Source organism: Akebia trifoliata, chromosome 9, assembly GCF_017979445.1.
Source record: "Akebia trifoliata isolate Shusen 1 chromosome 9, ASM1797944v1, whole genome shotgun sequence".
Classification (NCBI taxonomy): Eukaryota; Viridiplantae; Streptophyta; class Magnoliopsida; order Ranunculales; family Lardizabalaceae; genus Akebia; species Akebia trifoliata.
The window spans coordinates 23557869-23564346 of NC_141383.1; the positions used below are offsets into that span (position 1 = coordinate 23557869).

At 33.6% G+C, this 6478-nt stretch overlaps 1 long non-coding RNA gene across 1 annotated transcript; it reads right to left on the bottom strand.

The window, feature by feature from the left end:
* Positions 1-306: 306 nt before the first annotated feature.
* Positions 307-3506, bottom strand: LOC147394824 (uncharacterized). Its single transcript, XR_015181394.1, has 3 exons — positions 3379-3506; positions 1409-1526; positions 307-809 (listed from the first exon to the last, which is right to left on the bottom strand). It is a non-coding gene; the product is annotated as an uncharacterized LOC147394824 (long non-coding RNA).
* Between the last annotated feature and the right edge of the window lie 2972 nt (positions 3507-6478).

A 6478-nucleotide genomic window follows, 5' to 3' on the forward strand; every position in this document is an offset into this window, starting at 1 on the left:
AGCTTGACTTGAAGCCACTACCTCAAAGTTGCTTTGCAATGTGTCAAACCAACTAAGCTATGGTCCAAGTCCTAGCAATTATTGTTACTTGTGGTGCACAAAATCAAATCATAAGAACTAATCTTAAAGAATTGGTACTCTGAAAATAACATTCATGTTTTCCCATAACAATTTCACAAAATTGCTATAAAAGAAGAAGATTACAAAAGAAATGAAATATATACATATATTGGACATAGATCATCGTGTATACAAACCAGTAGGTTCTGTGGCTTAATGTCTCTGTGTCGAACTCCAATACCCCCATGAATATATGCCAAAACTCAACAAATCTGCCATTACTAATCAGAAGTTAAATAATTCCTTTATAGAATTGAACATTATTACATCATGCCAAACAATCAACAATACATAAACCGGGAAAAAATTAATAAAAATAATAATTGAATGATTAACAGTATTTCGAGCCTTCTTCCTATGGTTTTAAGTAACAGTATAATTTTCAATTATGTTTCTCTGTTTTTGAAAAGCGTTGACAAACCATTTGCCGCAAATGACCGAACTGATGGGGAAGGTGCAACTATGAATATAAGAGGGTTCACTGGTCGAACTGGGGAATGATAAGTGAGCACGTGACACCCGGGAGTGGAGGCAGATAATGCCACACTCAACAAAAAGAAGCAATGTTTGAGTGAGACAATGTTCGGGTGTTCAAGAAGGCGCATCGTTTGCAACTCACGGTTCTTGTATCTCTTATCCTGCAAAACCTTCTTGATTGCGACAGTCTCTCTTGTTTCTTGGCATTTTGCCTGCAAAGTAAGGCCACAGAGGTTGAACGGTTAAAAAATTCAGATTAAGGATTTCATATTTACAATTGACCTCCTAAAATACTTGGACTGCCAAAGTTTCAATTATGGACACAAATGGTCGTGAATCTGAATAAAAAGGATCACCTGAAATACGATTCCAAAAGAACCATGGCCAAAAACATGTTTTGCCATGTAACTTAGAGTCCGAGACACAAATCAGGAAAAAGAAAAAAAAACAAAACTTAGCATGCAATTTGAGGAAAAAGGATCTCTGTTAGTATGACCACATTATGAACTTCATTAGTTTTCAAAACATATGGATGCTTTAAATTGCCCCATAAAAATTTGACATATTTTATCACTCAATCGATGATTTTACATTTCTCATTTTGATATTTTATTGTATTTTCACATCTAGTTCTAAAGAGAAACTTCTCGTTAATCCTAGAAAACAAAATGACTCATCCACATCTTTGCAAATTTGTTATTCTCTCTTCAACCCAAGAAATTTAATGTCTGCATTTCATAAACAATGCCATTTCTCCTACAACCTAATCACAATATCCATTGTGAATCAGAAAATTTTCACTGAGATATACCTGTTTGGGTCGACCATTTCTACCACCAATTGTTGCAACAATAATGTGGCACTACACCAATGGAAGCCATACTTCATGAAGAGACAGCAGAGAGCTAATAGACAGCCTGCTTTTTAACCTGAAAAAAAAATACATCGGTGAGAACATGTAGTGATGAAATCAGAATAATATCTTCAACTCAACAATCAGACATAAAATAAATAAGTGATCATGATCACAACATACAGCACATAATATTTTAGGAAAGTTCGAAACTTCATTATAAACAAATAACAAGAAGTGATCCCTCTCCTTTCAACAATGAGACTTGAGAGACACTAAGAACTTTCCAGATCTTTGGTAGTTACAGTAAAAAACTAAATAGCAAAGATGACACAATCACACAAAACACAAGGATTTACGTGGTTCGACAGTGTGTTCACGTCCACGGAACAAAACAAGAACAATCACTATTTTCTCATAAGTTTTGCAGCCCGAGGGATCTCTATTTATATAACCAAGAGTTATCAAATCATGTTAAACTCAAAACATGAACCCCCTCAAAATAGAAAATCCTTAAGAAAATATTACATGATTGCCCTTTTCGTACCCCTGCTCCCCTGTAGCTTTGCGTAGCTCAACAGAATACGAGACATTTACACAACAATTGCAATCAAAAGCTTCATAGCCACAATGGCTACACCTCCACAAGATTCATCATAGCCACTATGTTGCAATTTTCTTTTCAATTAGCATCAACTATCAAAGTTCATTTACTACCACCAAAGTCATCAAAATCAATCTAACTTCAAACAAATATTAAATTCATCCACCCCAATTTGGGATTCCAACTTTCCCATCTGAATATGTAAAAATCTTCTCACAAATCTGAGTATATGGTCGAACCCCTTTCGGTCAGTAGCACTCCTAAGTCCTAACCTTATAAAATATGAAATTTTATGAACAGCTCCCGCAATTCCACCTAATAAATGAACTTTCTCCACAATTAGTGGCAATGAAAGGAGATCCATCTTCATTAACAGAGTCTCTTTTCCCTTAGAATTGGCAATATAAATCCTGTTTGTGGCATATGTAAGGAAATTCAAGAACTGCTAAACACTCAAACCCAATATCCAGTGTGGAGAATGCACTTTTCATGCCACACCATTCAATTCTCCATCCAAAAAGGAGAAATAAATATAGTTCCATCAACCCATGGAAGGTAAAAAATCTGATTTTGATCCTATAAACATCTAAGTTTCACCAAAAATCCAATACCCAGTGTAGAGAACACCTTTTCATGCCACGCTATTCAACTCCCCATCCTAAAAGAGGAAATACAAATAGTTCCATCTTCCCATGAAAGGTAAAAAAAATCTGATTTTGATCCTATAAACATCTAAATTTCACCAGAAACCCAATACCCAGTGTGGAGAACACCCTTTTCATGCCACACCATTCAACTCCCCATCCAAAAAGGGTAAATGAAATAGTTCCACCACCCCATGAAATGTCATAAAAAAAATCTGATTTTGATCCTAAAAACATTCAATTTTCACTAGTAAGTACCAAGGAGAAGCTAATTTTCATAAATTAGTCTGGTTCTGCAAAGCCAACAGATTCCACAGATAAAGTAAGCAAATTTTAGATTTTATCACTCCATAACAATCTTTGAAATTCTATCATGACAGACTTCGGGGATGTTAGTATTTTTCACTACATTTTTTCTAATAATACCCCTCCTCATATTGTCATTTAGTAAAAATGATAAGGCTACATTAGTCTTTTACATAATAATTTATTATTCTCATAATAAATACTTTTATTATGTTCGGATTGATTGTCAAAATATTTAAATACCCTTCTACATTTATTATGAAAATAAACATTTATTATATAAAAGATCATGCACCGAAGAGGGCGACCAAATTAGACATGAAAAGACAAATTGAAAACAGTTTTGAGATGAAAAAAATGTGACATCTACTTACCTTGAGCGGAAAATCCCTCAAAGTTTCCCCCATTAATGGTGAAATCGAAAAATGAAGGGAAGCAGTCATCGACTCTTCCACCTTCTGACTAAATTTCCATAGCAGTTGACCATGACCATACTTATTAAATTCAGTTGAGAGATGCTTTTGACCTCCTCATACAGAGATTACTTTGGACTTTGTACTCTTAATATGCCACGTGGCAGCGTATGAAGGGATGAATCACGTTGCTAAGTGCCAACTGTTACAGAATCTCATTGGACATAACGTTTTATTAGGTGACAATAATACCCTTGACTCAACAATGGGAAGATGGTGAGTTCACTTTTACTCAAAACGCTTCAGATTCCAAAATGGGTTATTCATAGATAAAGAAATGAATCACTCCACACGTTTTTGTGAAGAATAATGCTGAAGTTACTTTCTACAACACTGAGCCGACATGGAGGTATGCACATAATCATAGATATTTTCCTCGACATATAAGTGAAAAGCATTTATGATTTCTTGCATACTACGACTCGACTCAGTGTTGAACACAAAATTCGGCGTAGTCACTATAGCATCATTCTTTTGTGAATGGTTAGGAATTTGAGATCGTGGTTACAAAACTCGTTGAGACTGAGACGTATTGTCCAAGTCGTCTCGGTATCAGACATAGGCGAGATAAAAAAATCAATTTTTCAGACGAGATTTAAAACCTCATATTCATTTTTCTCATTTTTAAACGAGACGCTTCAAATGTATCAGAAAACTTGTTTGAGATGACTCGGTATCTAGCATGGACAAGACGAGACGAGACTGCGAAATTGAGTTTTAAAACCATATTTGAGATAATCTAGTTCAAAATTCACTTTATATGATGAACAATTGATGACAAATGAGGTAAGCTGGCAACGCATGATCTAACAATTAGATGAATTAAAATGTCATATTGAAATATTGACACTTTCCATCATATGCAAAAATATATCGCAAAATATTAAAGAGCCAAGTGTTGCAATTTTTTATAGGAATATCTTAGGATTGTCAAAATCATGACACAAAGAAAAATGTGTGCAAATATTCTTTAAGAATCTTATTTTTATTATCTTTTGACGACATGTCATAGACTCGACTAGCAGAGGCAAGACAACTAGCCTCTTAGAACACCATATATATCTCGTCTAAATCCTATTGGATATATGCAATACCCCACAAACCACACATACCAAGTAAGCAGGGATAAATCCCTATGGGGGGGCGGGGGGACTTGAACTCGGGACCTCTCCCTTTTTGAAGGAATGTCATAACCATTGTGCCAAATGTTCGTTGGTTAAGAACCTTATTACTTTGTCAGGATTTTTACTGGCTTAATCGTTTAAATGAGACACAAGATCAAAGAAGGTAGTGTTTGATAGTTAAAATCCATTAGATTAGTACCAGGTTATTGAAGCTACAAGAAGTTTGGTACCCATTAATTAATTATTTATTTATTTAAAAAAAGGTGATTTAAAAGTTGCACAATCTTGAATGAACCCTTGATCCTCCGCCAAATTAATTTTATCAGTTGTAACACTCATTGTGATGTTGTCATCTTTGTTCATTTTAGCTATATCCGTGTTTATTTTAGAATGTCATCAACATTTCATCGTTGAAACCTTACCCTGTACTATTTTAAGGCTTCTCATATGAATCTTGTTACTCCATTCAATGCCATTCAAAATCATGTCATATATATTTACTTCAGCTATCTACTGTAATCCATTATACAATGGAAGAAATGGAGTAAAACACCATCAACTCATATATTTACTTTAGGCCATCCTATTGTAATCTATTATACAATGGAAGAAATATGAAAAAATTACTTAAATGACCTTGATAGAAGGATTTTTTTTTTTCTAAACAGTATTAAGTTTTGGATAGCCTCTTAATAGTTCATTTAGTAAAATTTTTCTTCTTAATAGTCCCTGGATCTCATCTCCCACATTTCTCACGATTGAAGGTCCTAACCGCTCAAACTCATCGTTTTCATAAACAAAAAAAATGAAAAAAAAAAGATTTTTGACATTTCAATCGAGTTTTAGAGACTCCATTCCAACGAAAAGAATTTTAAAATGAAGAAGTCATTTTCAAGGGTTTTTTTTCAAATATTTAGAAGATGTATATAAAAATTAGGCTTTTTTTCATTTTTTTTCTTTGTGTTTTGGATGAAAATTGATCAAGAATGGTTCTTTTGGGTTAAATCATCTAAACAAGTCATTATCTCAAGTTTTTAGTTGATCTTTCCATGTATTTTAGTTTTAAAAAAAACTTGAAAATTGAAAATGGGTTGAGTTCACCATTTTATTTATTGTCGAGTTCCAATACATAAAATGATAAACTCAACAATAAATAGTGGTGAGTTCGACAATAAATAAAAAAAAGCCCTGACTTCAACAAAAAAAAAATGGTGAACTCAACAAATAAATAAAAAAGTGGTGAGTTCACCAATTATGATGGATCATTAAGCAATAAAAAAGTTTACTAAACATCCTATCAAGTTAAAACTTAGGGACTATTAGAAATAAATCCATCTGCCAGGATCCTTTAAGTAATTTCCCAAGCAATAGTGTAAAACACGGTCAACAAGTACAACCTTCCTACAAATTATAATGTTCAAGCATCCGACAAGGTTCTATTTCAACACTTTTTTTCATTTGTGTTCATGGATCTATATTTATCATGGCCGGTTGGCGATGTTTATGGATTTGGTCAGCTGAGGATGATGGACCTCAAGTCCAACTTATATGTTTTTCTCACTATTATTATTAAGATTATTCATGAAATACTGTTTTATTATTTTCTACCCCAAAATTTTGAGATAAAGCTATTGATTTTTCTAAACAAGATATTTATCCACAGCTGTGATGAGATAGTATTTTATGACACACTGTTATACGTGAATTTATCTAAAGAAGATATTTACCCACAAATGTGATGGCACTGGAATCGAAATACGTTCGAGATATATGTTCAATGACTAAGATAGGAATAAATTTCCTAGGGATTCTCTATGAAATTGACTCGAATGTATTTCTCTCCATAGGTTAGTCATACGTTCGAGATATACGATGTC